The 15,223-nt window shown below is 41.9% G+C and overlaps 1 long non-coding RNA gene across 1 annotated transcript; it reads left to right on the plus strand.

Annotated features, from left to right (window-relative positions):
• Positions 1-296: 296 nt before the first annotated feature.
• On the plus strand, positions 297-7,925 carry LOC137070647 (uncharacterized). The gene is made up of 3 exons (XR_010904302.1): positions 297-346; positions 598-652; positions 1,019-7,925. It is a non-coding gene; the product is annotated as an uncharacterized lncRNA (long non-coding RNA).
• Positions 7,926-15,223: the final 7,298 nt, after the last annotated feature.

The raw sequence follows: 15,223 nt of genomic DNA on the forward strand, positions 1-15,223 counted from the left end.
ACTAAACTTATTTTTAAAACGAACACCTGAAATGAAATCATCGTGATGATAACTGCCTTCAGTGACATAAACTAACTTTGGGGGAACATTTTTGAAGTGTAATTTTATTATTTAGTTTGCCTCGCGTCCATTAGAAAACACAGAGGGGCGGCTATACTGGGACCGGTCACCGGGGGGCGATCGAGGCGCGAAAGCTTCAGTAAATGAGAGGGAGACTGCAGGCTTGTTTAATACGTATTGGTAGAGTTATTTGTCATGTAAGTGCGCCCTCCATTGGATAGAGTGATGGTTACGTGTTGGATTCTCGCGTTACTCTCTCAGTTTGCTTCCTGTTTGACTGAGAGAGGTACGTGTTTATTTGAGTGCGATGCAAACATAAAATATACCTGTTCTGACTTTAGTTTTTATGCACACGGTAACTTGTACATGTATTTTATGATGAATACATATACTATTTTTTTTTATGTCCTGAGAACTTTTTGTTAGAGAGCTTAAGAGATGTCTAACATATCGGACCTCGTGTTTTGTATTCCATCTCTTCTTCTATTCTATTTTTTCTATTCTATCATGTTTAAGTTGTACTATTTCTTATGTTAGGCTGATTCTTATTGAAGATAGGAATCCTGAACTGTTGCTCTCTTAAATTGTCCAGGTATGTAGTACTCCCAATACCGGGTTTAATATGTATGTTAATTAAAAATATTCTTGCACTGGCACTGAACAAAACCATTTACATTTTGTTTCTTGCATTTTATTGAAATGTTGTAACTATTGAAAGCAAGATGTTTTTGCAACATAGAGTAGATGTTAATGTAAAAAGTGAAGGCCAGTGATAATAGGAATAGTGTGTGATATTGTGCACATAGATAATATTTCTGTATTCTATTTTCTAATGTTTAATGTGAATAAATATGCAGTTTGCTTCCTGTTTGACTGAGAGAGTTGTACTATTTCTTATGTTAGGCTGATTCTTATTGAAGATAGGAATCCTGAACTCTTGCTCTCTTAAATTGTCCAGATTGTCCAGTCCAGAGAACACAACGCAATAGTCGACGACGGTCAGAGCGTGCCGGCTACATTGGTGCCGTGACCCGGTTTTCTCCGCTTTCTCCGCTTCAGATCATCGCCAGAGTGGTCGCTGGTGGTTGCTGCGACGAATAAGAACCTCTTTGGGACATTGACAAGTACATGGACCAATGTTAATGGGGAAATTTTAACTTTTGATTGCCTTTATCTCGCCTAATATTATTTTATATTGATTTTTTTCTTTCTTCGTTCTCACTTTCTTTACATTGGCCTGTACTAGTCATTCACATATTATTATCATAGTCTATCATCTTACAACTTTTATAAACATGACTGATGGCAAGGATGTGCAAACACCGCTTAGCCTCAGGGATGCTGGGGTGGTAAGCCTGGGGAGGGGCAGGTTTATGAGTAGGGAGGAGAGCACGCCAGTTAGAGGTGTTGGTATGCTAGGCAGACCTGTATTCTCATCCACTCGTTTTCACTCTGATGAATATTCCCCCACACCACACATTCGTAGGTATTATTTCACCTAGATATTATCACATAGAGACTGTGTCTGTTCCCCGAATTAGTAAATACAAAAAACCATCAAAACCATTCAACAGTAAAAATTTAATTGATGTCCAACAAATAAACAACAGATATAATACGGATGAACAATTGATAAAGCTTGGGTTGCTGAATATTCGATCCCTTTCGCCAAAAACGCTTGTTGTCAATGATATGATTATAGATCATAACTTAGATGTGCTGTGTTTGACAGAAACCTGGCTAAAACCTGATGATTACATTACTTTAAATGAGTGCACCCCCCGAGATTATTGTTACAAACATGAGCCACGTCTGAAAGGTAAAGGGGGAGGTGTGGCTATAATTTATAATAATATTTTCAGTATTACTCAGAAGTCTAGTTTCAAATATAATTCCTTTGAAGTTTTGGTGCTTTATGTAACACTGTGTAGTGTAAATGATAAATCCCTTCTGACATTTGTGTTGGCTACTGTATACAGGGCACCAGGGCACAATACAGACTTTATCAAAGAATTTGCTGGTTTTGTATCGGAGTTAGTATTAGCTGTAGATAAAGTACTAATTGTTGGGGATTTTAATATCCACGTAGACAATGAAAAAGACGCATTGGGATTGGCATTTAGAGACATTCTAAACTCTATTGGAGTTAGACAACACGTATCGGGACCCACTCATCGCCTTAATCATACTTTAGATCTAATAATGTCACATGGAATAAATGTTGATACTGTTAAAATTCTGCAGCAGAGCGATGACATCTCAGATCATTACCTAATATCATGTATACTTAATTTACCTAAGGCTGCAAAGCCATCCCCTCGCTTCAAATATGGCAGGACGATAACCGCTGCGACTAAAGATTGCTTTGTACATAATCTTCCTCATCAGTTCCATCTCCTCAGCATTACAGATAGCCAAGATGAACTTGATGCTGCAACCGAAACTATTGACTCTCTCCTTACTAGCACTTTAGACATAGTTGCTCCCCGGCGCTTAAAGAAGATTAAAGCAAATAATCCAACGCCGTGGTACAACGAGCAGACTCGGGCCCTTAAAACAGCAGCCAGAAAAATGGAGCGCAGCTGGAAGAAAACAAAACTAGAGGTTTTTCGCAATTTGTGGAAAGAGAGCATGATTGCATACAGAAAGGCCATAAAAACTGCTAGATCTGCTTATTTCTCATCTCTTTTAGAAGAAAACAAACACAACCCTAAGTATTTATTCGATACAGTGGCTAAATTATCAAAAAATAAAGCTTCAGCTTCTGATGTTTGTAAACAACACAGCCGTAATGACTTTATGAACTTCTTTACTAGTAAGATTGATAATATTAGGAATAAAATTATAACCATGCAGCCGTCTATTACAGTATCACTTCAGACAGAGCACTGCAGGGTCACTGAGGAAAAATTACACTCATTCACTGCTATAGGAGGAGAAGAACTGGCTAAACTTGTAAAATCATCAAAATCAACAACATGTATGCTTGACCCTATACCGACTAGGCTATTAAAAGAGATACTTCCAGAGGTCATAGATCCTCTGCTTAATATCATTAATTCATCTTTGACATTAGGATATGTACCGAAAACTTTTAAGTTGGCTATAATTAAACCACTTATTAAAAAAAAACGCAACTTGATCCTAAAGAATTAGTCAATTACAGGCCAATCTCGAATCTACCGTTTCTATCAAAAATACTAGAAAAGGCCGTGTCTTCACAATTATGTTCTTTTTTAGAAAGAAATGGTATATGTGAGGATTTCCAGTCAGGATTTAGACCGTATCATAGCACTGAGACTGCTCTAATTAGAGTTACAAATGATTTACTCTTATCATCTGATCGTGGTTGTATCTCTCTATTAGTGTTACTCGATCTTAGCGCTGCATTTGATACTATCGATCACAATATTCTTCTGAATAGAATCGAAAATTATGTTGGCGTTAGTGGAACTGCTTTGGCATGGTTTAAATCGTACTTATCTGACCGTTATCAGTTTGTAGCAGTAAATGAAGAGATGTCACACCGATCACAAGTTCAGTATGGGGTACCGCAAGGCTCAGTGTTAGGACCGTTGCTTTTCACCCTGTATATGCTACCACTGGGAGATATCATTAAGAAGCATGGCGTTAGTTTTCATTGTTATGCTGACGATACTCAGCTCTATATTTCCTCACGCCCTGATGAAACCTACCAATTCACAAGATTAACAGAATGCATAGCTGATATAAAAAATTGGATGAATAGTAATTTTCTGCAACTTAATTCAGATAAAACTGAATTTTTAATTATTGGACAGAAAAGCTCCACAAGTAGTAACCGAGAATACTGTCTAACACTAGATGACTGCTCTGTCAAGCCCTCGTCGTCAGTGAGGAACCTGGGTGTGCTCTTTGATACCAATCTTTCATTTGAAAGCCACGTTTCTAGCATCTGTAAAACCGCATTCTATCATCTTAAAAATATATCTAAATTACGGCACATGCTTTCATTGCAAAATGCTGAACAGTTAGTACATGCGTTCATGAGCTCAAGGCTAGATTATTGTAATGCTCTACTGGGTGGTTGCCCTGCTCGCTTAATAAACAAACTCCAGCTAGTCCAAAATGCAGCAGCTAGAGTTCTTACTAGAACCAGGAAGTATGATCATATTAGTCCAGTTCTGTCAACACTGCACTGGCTCCCTATTAAACATCGCATACATTTTAAAATCTTGCTTATTACTTACAAAGCACTAAATAGTTTAGCTCCCCGGTACTTAAGCGAGCTCTTAACGCATTATACCCCATCACGTCGATTGCGGTCTCAAAACTCTGGCCAGTTGATAATACCTAGAATATCTAAATCAACTGCAGGCGGTCGATCATTTTCCTATTTAGCTCCTAAATTGTGGAATAGTCTTCCTAGCATTGTTCGGGAAGCAGACACACTCTGTCAGTTTAAATCTAGACTAAAAACACATCTCTTTACTATGGCATACACATAGAACATTTTTAACTTTCATTATTCAATTCAATTGACTGATTGTTAGGCTGCATTAACTAGGTCAGCCGGAACCGGGAACACTTCCCATAACACTAACGCTAATGTTAGTCTCTCTGTTTATCGCGAGGTTTATCCCGGATCTGGGCCCTGTCCGGATCGGATGGTGGACCTGCCTGGACATGACCAACGCATCCTGGAGTGTCTGCTGAGCCGTGTCAAATGGTGTCTCCTCCGAATTTGCCTCACTGGCACGACATGCTCAAAACCCGTCTTCGGCGCAATAATTCCGATCTTTCATGTATTCATACTCTAGTGTAATTGACGCCCCATCCTAAATAAATCTGTCTCTTCCGTGATACCCTGAAAATTTTGAATAATACGATCTAATATGATTTCCGACCTGTAAGGTTGCCAGAATAATAATCTTACACGGTGTGTTAATAGGCCAGAGGAGAACTGGCACCCCGACTGAGTCTGGTTTCTCCCAAGGTTTATTTTTCTCCATCATGCCCAGATGGAGTTTTGGTTCCTTGCCACTGTCGCCTTTGGCTTGGCTTGCTCAGTTGGGGACACTAAAAATATGATTAAAGTTATTCAACTTATTATACAAATAAAATATATGAATTAGGTCTTATTTAATTCTATAAACTATAATACTGATCTGCCAACATTGTCGCTATATGATAAATTAAAATAAGCTGATAACATCACTGTTTTCTCCAGTACGACTGTACAGCCAAATCTAATTTTGTCGCAATATTATCCTGTTTGACACTGTGAAGCTGCTTTGACACAATCGTGATTGTAAAAGCGCTATATAAATAAAGTTGATTGATTGATTGAACAGCGCCGGCCAAGAACCAACACCCAGTCACAATTAGCTCCAGTACAGCCTGAACTTGAGCAAGGTGGAGCTAATTTAAACTAAATAGCTCACATACGGAAAGGGGATGTGTGAGCGTTAAAGCATCAACCCTTGAGGAATGTGAAGAATTGAAGGAGATGTATGTCAATGTTTGTAAGACAATGTCCGATAATTGCACCGTAATTGTTCAGAACATTCACACAGTCAAGGCATTCAACAAGTTATTTCACGCACCAGTGACAGTTAATGGCCGTGCTCAGTTACAAGGGCTCCTCGATACCGGGTCAATGGCCTGCACGATAAGTGAAGAAGCAGAGCAGAGATTGCTATCAGATAGTGTCTTGTTCCAACAGCAAGAACTCCCACAGCGCATCATTCTTGTTGGTTGTGGGGGAGCTCTGCTGGAAAAACCAGCATAGACCAGCATAATTCCCATGCTGGTCTATGCTGGTCAATGCTGGTTTATGCTGGTCTGGTGCTGGTCTATGCTGGTCTATGCTGGTGGACCAGCAAGGTGATGCTGGTGATGCTGGTCAATCAGCAAGGTAATGCTGGTCCACCAGCAAGGTGATGCTGGTGATGCTGGTCAACCAGCAAGGTGATGCTGGTGATGCTGGTCAACCAGCAAGGTGATGCTGGTCAACCAGCAAGGTGATGCTGGTGATGCTGGTCAACCAGCAAGGTGATGCTGGTCAACCAGCAAGGTGATGCTAGTGATGCTGGTCAACCAGCAAGGTGATGCTGGTGATGCTGGTCAACCAGCAAGGTGATGCTGGTGATGCTGGTCAACCAGCAAGGTGATGCTGGTCAACCAGCAAGGTGATGCTAGTGATGCTGGTCAACCAGCAAGGTGATGCTGGTCAACCAGCAAGGTGATGCTAGTGATGCTGGTCAACCAGCAAGGTGATGCTAGTGATGCTGGTGAACCAGCAAGGTGATGCTGGTCAACCAGCAAGGTGATGCTAGTGATGCTGGTCAACCAGCAAGGTGATGCTAGTGATGCTGGTCAACCAGCAAGGTGATGCTAGTGATGCTGGTCAACCAGCAAGGTGATGCTAGTGATGCTGGTCAACCAGCAAGGTGATGCTAGTGATGCTGGTCAACCAGCAAGGTGATGCTGGTGATGCTGCATGGTCAACCATTAACATAAAAAACAGCAGGAATAGGCTTCTTTAAGTTAGTGAAATATTAGGTTTTATACTTGGTCACAATAGTGACCGGTGGGAAACAGCATAGTCAGAATTCATATAAATTCTTTAATTAGATCTATTTACACATTTTAAACTTAAAATAACAGTAACATATCCAACATATAAGAATGAGATATGATTAGAATTTACTTCAAAACTTTATTTCTATTGTTTATGTTACACAATGTTTAACTTAACTTAACTCATTTAATCCCAAATCCAGGAGATGACAAACATGAATGTGTATGGTATTTGTAAGGGTATTAAATAATCAATGTCAATTATGTAACAAAAGAAAGAAAAAAAAAAAAAAAGATTTTCTTTATGTTTGGTCACAATTGTGACCGGTGGTAGAAAACAGGGAGTTTAGGTCTATGGTGTTAATGCATTTACAAAATTAGACAGACATACAGACAGACATAAGTAGATAGACAAACAAAAACAGAATAGATAGATATACAGATAGACAGAAGTATAGATAGACAGACAGACAGACTAAGACAGACTAAGGCATTGTTAAGTGACTGAAAGTTGGAGCATGAAACTCTTGATTGAATCATTGGAACAAAGGATGAATGTAATAATAATTTTATTATTTATAATAGTATACAATGTGGTATATAAAAAACATTATGCCCATGTGGACATAAAAACATCAGAAAAATATAAATATAAAATAAATAAATACAAATATAATTATGGTGTCAGATAATTTAGTTAAAATATGTGATTGGTATGTCAAGAGTGATACTACCATAGGAAGTGACCACTTCCCAGTTATCACTATAATAAATACAAATGTATGTATACAAGAAGAAAGTACAATAAACAGATGGTGTTTTGAGAAAGCAGACTGGGAAAATTTTATACTGTGAGAAGTCAGTAAACTTGGTTACTTTAGAAGGAGACATAGAGGAATTCACAAAGCAAATTACTGAACACATTTCAGAAATATCTAGGAGGACATTCGCACTCAAGGCCAGAAAAAAACTGAAAAGAAAACAGACAGGGCTTATCATCTCTCTCTCCCCACCCACCACCCAATTCACACTTAGGCCATCTAATGACAACTGAAACAGTTCCATCCATGGGTAGGCCTTCACACTCAAGGCCAGAAATCATCTTTTAACAGAAAGGGCTCATCACTCACAGAATGACCATCTATGATGGAGACTAGTCTCTCTCATATGCATTTGGAAAGTCACAAATGTACGTCTGATCACCTGTTTTTAAAACCATGCATTTCTGCTCTAACCTGTCTACTGGAATCAGACACACTGGCGAGAAAAGGCTTCCACTTACAAGTCTGATATGTGACACCAACCCATAACCTTGTGATAAAGGAAAGAAGGCATTTGTAGTAAACTTTTTGAAAAGGACAGCAATTTCTGTACCCCCTTCGGAAGGAAAGGATACGATATTCTGGATTTCTCCATAAACACCATCACTCATCTTTGCAAAACAATCTCTGCGTCTCTTACTAAGGGTATAGCTTTTGCTGGTATAAACTAGTCCTTTATGCACCATTCTTCTGTGCACCACCATTTCATCTGGTGCATGTTTCTGTGCAGAAATGAAGGCACTTTTTTCATCATCAGTAGTCTCTGTCACTCTGCCACTATCCAGAACAGTTGTGTCTTGCCATTTTGTGAAACTCTTTACTCTTCGGTCATTTGTCATTTCCAAACAGAACTCCTTAACTTGCTCACTAACCGCATACCTTGTGGTAAAGAGTGGTATTGCTCTGTGCAACAGGAATTTGTTCACAATCTACTTTGTTCCATGCACCAGTTTCAACAGACCACCATTTGCATTTTCAAACACAAATGCTGAGTGCGCCCAGAGTGGCCCCCACAATTTCACTGATTTTGCAAGGTGAGTTAGCAGGTGTACATTAAATGTCATAGCTGTCTCGCCATACAGCAACTGAAACCTTGCCACGAACTCAAAAAGCATGTTATCTGCTTTGTTGATGTCTTGAAAGGTAATTTTCTCATTCAAAAGTAGAAATACTGCTGATACTAGAAGGCCTAGGTGCTTCACATAACATGGTTGAAGTACACCATTCAGGACTGGCAAACTGTAAAACAGGAGCCATGCTCGCCACTCTGAGGCTTTCCAGTACTTGAATTCTGCAAGGGGTCTGGGTAGTCGTGTTATCAGGTGTGGTGGCTTTATGTCCTTGATCCTGTTTTCTAGCACCCTCATAGTGTTGGGACTCCCGGTGTAATAGGGTTGATCACTGTTGTTCAAAAGAAGCTCTGTGAGCTGTCTAATGACACCCAGTAAGACAGCATGCATATAGTCTGGAACAAAGCCCCACACTATATCAAAATAGGGCATGTTTATAAGTGGTGATGGACCTTTCACTCCTCTGACACTTCTGTTTTGTGCTACTGCTTGCTCCATATCTGCCAGCATTTTCTTCGCTTCTCTGTCAGGATATTCTGTGTCAGTCACAGTGTACTTCACCTGTTTCTCTACTAGAGTACCAGGATGTAAACAGAATCCACAACCAAAGTACCCATTAAACTGTGTGGTGTTTTGCATGGCTGGTCTTGCCTTTGAGTCTACGCAACAACACATTCCAACAATTTTTGCTGTACACACGTTCCATTTTTTCTCCAAGACACGCCTCTGGATGCCAGTGTTTTGGCCTGATCAACAAAGGGTCTGAGAAAAATAGACATAACTGGCTCTTGAGTACCAAACCAAAGACCTGCAAGCACTACATTCTGAAATCTCATTTTGGGAGGGAGCTCGTTTAAATGCAGGTGTATAGGCCATATAGAAAATCTGGAAGACTTGTAGACAGGGGAGCCATCAGAATTGAAATTATATGACAAATTGTTCGGATCTGACAGAATTCCACCTGGTCTTGACAAGTTTTGATACATTTCACCATCATATATGTCTGAGATAACATGTTCATTCTGTGGCCTTTGGTGTCTGTAGCTCATGCTATTTTGAATCTGAGGAGTTTCAAGCAGCGTCTGGATTTGAGGCGCAATTGGTATTTCACGCGTTCACACTTACATATAATTATATAGAGTAATATAAATGCGTATTTGGCGTGCTGTCCGGGGGGAGGGATTCGAGCTCGAACTTGGCCCGAACCCAGAGTACCCCCCCCTTCGTGTAAGTGGTTAGAACTAAAAGAGCAAAATGTGGAGAAGGGGTGGAGGAGGGATGCTGATAAACTGTCAACAGAATGGAGGTAAGACTGCTGTGTATATATATGCACCTCTCGTTGATTAGCTGAGTGCTATCCACCTGTGTCAATTATCTGAAAGCCCTCCTCCCGAATCTTTGTTAATTAACATCGTTTCACGAGTTCACACTTACATATAATTATATAGAGTAATATAAATGCGTATTTGGCGTGCTGTCCGGGGGGAGGGATTCGAGCTCGAACTTGGCCCGAACCCAGAGTACCCCCCAAAATGCAGAGAGCATAGGACAGCCGCCTGGCTAATTACCCCCCAAAAAGCTGAGCTTGGCGGGCTGGCATTCGGGAAAGGGCCCGGTTGCTTGACCAGGGGGCCCCTGATGTTGGTTTGGTGTGCGTAGGTGGTAGATTGTCTAAAAGAAGAAAAATGGGAAAAGAGAAACATGAGAGAAACAACAACAATAAAAAATTTTCCTTACTGCGTGGAAATTTTCCACTCTTTCACGCTTCGTGGAAACTTTCCACTCTTTCATGCTTCGTGGAAACTTTCCACTCTTTCACGCTTCGTGGAAACTTTCCACTCTTTCACGCTACGTGGAAACTTTCCACTCTTTCACGCTACGTGGAAACTTTCCACTCTTTCACGCTACGTGGAAACTTTCCACTCTTTCACGCTACGTGGAAACTTTCCACTCTTTCACGCTACGTGGAAACTTTCCACTCTTTCACGCTTCGTGGAAACTTTCCACTCTTTCACGCTTCGTGGAAACTTTCCACTCTTTCACGCTTCGTGGAAACTTTCCACTCTTTCACGCTTCGTGGAAACTTTCCACTCTTTCACGCTTCGTGGAAACTTTCCACTCTTTCACGCTTCGTGGAAACTTTCCACTCTTTCACGCTTCGTGGAAACTTTCCACTCTTTCACGCTTCGTGGAAACTTTCCACTCTTTCACGCTTCGTGGAAACTTTCCACTCTTACACACTACGTGGAAACTTTCCACTCTTTCACGCTTCGTGGAAACTTTCCACTCTTTCACGCTTCGTGGAAACTTTCCACTCTTTCACGCTTCGTGGAAACTTTCCACTCTTTCACGCTTCGTGGAAACTTTCCACTCTTTCACGCTTCGTGGAAACTTTCCACTCTTTCACGCTTCGTGGAAACTTTCCACTCTTTCGTGCTGCTCGGAAACATTCCACTCTTTCGTGCTGCTCGGAAACATTCCACTCTTTCGTGCTGCGTGGAAACATTCCACTCTTTCGTGCTGCGTGGAAACATTCCACTCTCTTTTGTGCTGCGTGGGAACTTCCCGGGGACTCACTGAAAAACATGAAAGAACAGCATGAGTGTTTGACTGGGAGATTAATTGCTTCGGCAGCTTGGGAATTTCTCCATTGGAGATTGTTTCTCCATCTAGTACTGATAAGTCTGAGATGGTGAGATGGCTTTTAGGGTCGAATTTTGAAGTGATAGCGAGTTCTGAGCATCTGAAAAACCCGAGAAAAGGCAAGGATAAATTTGGAATCGAGTGTCCGGGCGGTATTGAGAGGTTGGTAGCCTGTGCGTAGGGTACGGATACATTTGTTGAGGATGTCTAATGTTATAGGTTGTCTGGTGTCGGGACAGGTGGGCTGAGATTTTTGAATCCCTTGATCACGAGGGAGGTTTGAGAGTTTTATTTCCTGAGAAGGAGCGCCATACATCAGTTTGTGGAAAACTGAATGCCGCTCAGGTAACCTTTAATGGACCCGACAGAGGCCTTTTATAGTATTGAGGTGGGAAATAACCAAGGTGATTAAAAGGAGAGTAAAATCGGGGAACGGTATGTTGTAGGAGATGTGGAATGCTCTAAAATTTCTCCAAGTGGTCACATAGGATTGGAGGGTCCTAGGAGACATCACTTGGAGGATGGCATCGAGCGATGCATTGAGGAGGGGTCTTAGCGGGTGGGTTACGGGAATATTAGTTGCGAATAGTGAGGTACTGGAGTTGGGAATTTTTGTCTGCCTCTGGAGCCAGCGTCCTGAATTTCTGAAATAGAAAGCAAGACAGGGAGTCAGCAACATAGTTTCTGATCCAGGGACGTGTTTAGCAATTATGAATATATGTTACTAAATATATTATAAATGTTCGCAATATAATAATATTATAATATTGATCACAAACGAGGCACCTTAAAAAATGGCATCGTAGCAGATGCATAGGAATGGATTTAATTTATGTAATGCACCATTGTGTCGTTGTTGCAATGCCCTTAAAAATGCTTTTAGTGGCCCATTATTTCTCCCACGGGAAAGCTGGTACTATGAGCTGTTAAAGCTTGAATAGTGCTAAGGACTGTCATGTCCTGAGCTCCGGTGACCATGGAGAAGCGAACCAACTACCTTGATAAAATCCCCCAAACCGATTGAGGGGGTAGCGCCTGTGAACAATTATATATCGATGGGGCACGAAACGAGATAGCTATAGCAAAATAGAGAAGGCTTTCCAATGAATTAGAAATATTAACCATAACCTGAGTTCGCCATGACATGCTTGGGTTATGGAGATGGGATCTTCTAGCGCTTGGACGGAGGACGCGAGCGAGAGGAGATGCGATATGAAGGGGCGAACCTGCGGAACGATGTGCATTGCAAAGTTTAAATGGCCAAGCAGGGCTAGAAATTCACGTTTTGAACTGTTGGATTTTATGTTGTGTCTCCTCTGCTCTCAAAGACACGAGTTAGCCAGAGAAAACTGGGCTTCTACGGGAGCAGAGGGAACAGCACTGCTGGTGCAGTGGAGAAAGTTATTCAGAGAAACTGAGCTCCTGCGGGAGCAGAGGGAACAGCACTGCTGCGGCAGTGGTGAAATTAGCCAGAGAAACTGAGCTCCTGCGGGAGCAGAGGAAACGGCACTGCTGGTGCAGTGGAGAAAATTAGTTAGAGAAACTGAGCTCCTGCGGGAGCAGAGGGAACAGCACTGCTGGTGCAGTGGAGAAAGTTAGTTAGAGAAACTGAGCTCCTGCGGGAGCAAAGGGAACAGCACTGCTGTAGCCGTGGAGAAAATAACCAGAGAAACTGAGCTCCTGCGGGAGCAGAGGAAACAGCACTGCTGGTGCAGTGGAGAAAATTAGTTAGAGAAACTGAGCTCCTGCGGAAGCAGAGGGAACAGCACTGCTGGTGCAGTGGAGAAAATTAGGTAGAGAAACTGAGCTCCTCCGGGAGCGGAAGGAACAGCACTGCTGTAGCCGCGGATAAAAATAACCAGAGAAACTGAGCTCCTATGGGAGCAGAGGGAACAGCACTGCTGGTGCAGTGGAGAAAATTATTCAGAGAAACTGAGCTCCTGCGGGAGCAGAGGAAACAGCACTGCTGCTGCAATGGAGAAAATTAGTTAGAAACTTAATTCCTGTGGGAGCAGAGGAACAGCACTGCTGGTGGAGAAAATTAGCCAGAAAAACTGATCTCCTGTAGGAGAAAAATGAGAGAAAAAATTAGATGGACAAATGGGAAACACGTTGTGTAACCAGATCAATCAATCGATAAATCAACTTTATTTATTTAGCACTTTTACGATGACGATTGTTTCAAAGCAGCTTCACGGTGTTAAACGGGACAATACTGCATCGGAATTTGATTTGGCTAAAAGATGAGACTCTTATTTTTAAATGTAGGCCTATATGCCTTATATTGCAAGATACTCATTAAAATTCATGAGGGACATGGAATACAGCCTTACAACTGTATACAAAATATGACGATATAAATCATGTTAATAAAATAATGTAATTGTTCATAAGGAGATTTGCATAAATATCCAAAGTGCTCTGAAGCATTCTGAAAAACTTGCAAGCTAGTAGAACACACAACAGTGCCACGTTCAGTTTTTTGAAACGTGAATGCTCAAGTGCCCACTAATTACATTGTATGGATCGCACACATCTGTTCATAGTCGCAAACGAGAGTATGGTCACGCTGTGACCGAGCTTGTGAGCGTCAGCTGGGAAGTATTGAATCAAAGCAATGATTATCAGCTGATTCCAATAGTGGCTGATTGTTTGGCAAAATAAGCGTTGTTTACGTTGCCGTTATTTTAACGATTAAGCCTCGCGATACGTTTTGCTTTACCAGCAAGTTTGTTGTTCATCACCACGGCAACTGCATGCGCGTCCATGGTGTTTACACTTCTCGTGTGTGAAAGTGACCGTCTGTACTGTAGTAACTTATAAAGAGGCGGCGAGATCGCAAGAAAAGCTTGCTGCTGTACACATCATTTAAAGACAGGAACTGTTGTTGTCCCTGTTGAAAGTCTGTGCGATGTACACTCTTTACGCTGTCCGAGTACTGCTCTAAACACACCACGTTATTAATAGAACATAGCTTATTTTGTCAATCGGTTAGAAGACAGAGACGCGCTTGTGAACGTGACGAAGAAATGATTACATCTCGTGAAAAGCATAAGTTTATTTTTTACCGTGAATGCTGATCGACGCGGCCCAAATAGGGGGTTTGAGGTAGCTTATAATTTTGAAAGAAAAAGATTTTAGCTTTGTAGAACTGCTTCAAGAGGCGTGCGGAGCCGTAGACAGCGTGAGGGGGCTGGCAGGCGGGGCGAATGGTCGGAAATGCCGCCCGTGCTGATAAACTGTCAACAGAATGGAGGTAAGACTGCTGTGTATATATATGCACCTCTCGTTGATTAGCTGAGTGCTATCCACCTGTGTCAATTATCTGAAAGCCCTCCTCCCGAATCTTTGTTAATTAACATCGTTTAGTGAGCCATATGAAAGTCTTTTGGCTGAAGCAGAGGGAACCAAGGAGGAGAAAGTTCAGGACCTCTTTCGGAGCAAGATCCAGTGTCTCCAGGCACATGAGGCGGGCTGTTGTGTAAAAATGGGCACCTCTCGAGACAGGTTGGTCAGCATTCAAGAGCCCTTGCATGTGAAATCTGTTTGTGAAGCTCATGTAGAGTGGGAAAGGGGAGCAGAGAAAAGAGCAACGCAGTTTCTCAATGCTTTTCCTCAAGTGGTGCCTTTAGAACAAGACACACCCCCAGCCCTCTCCATTGGCGAGTTAAGGCTCAGCCAGGAAACACATCCAGTTATCAGTGAGATCCTGCCGCTCGTTCAGAGGGGTGAGCCACCACCTAGGCGGGGGAGAAGTAGGTTAGTTCCTATGGCCTGTACACTGTGCAAGCAGTGGCATCACCTAAAAGTCCAGGATGGAGTCCTATATAGGGTAACCAAAGACCCATTAAGTAGAGAGAAGAGGTATCAGTTTGTGCTGCCCGTTAGCTTGAAGGCCAAGGCTCTCGCTGGGGTGCATGACCTCGCCGGGCATCAAGGGCAGACTAGAACAGCGCATCTTGCCCGACAACGTTTTTTCTGGCCTCAAAGGGGAAGAGACATTAAGGTATATGTGAAATGCTGCCGCTGCTGTATTCTTGCAAAGACCCTTGAACCCGCGGCCCAAGC

The sequence above is a fragment of the Pseudorasbora parva genome, chromosome 3 (assembly GCF_024679245.1).
Source record: "Pseudorasbora parva isolate DD20220531a chromosome 3, ASM2467924v1, whole genome shotgun sequence".
NCBI lineage: Eukaryota > Metazoa > Chordata > Actinopteri > Cypriniformes > Gobionidae > Pseudorasbora > Pseudorasbora parva.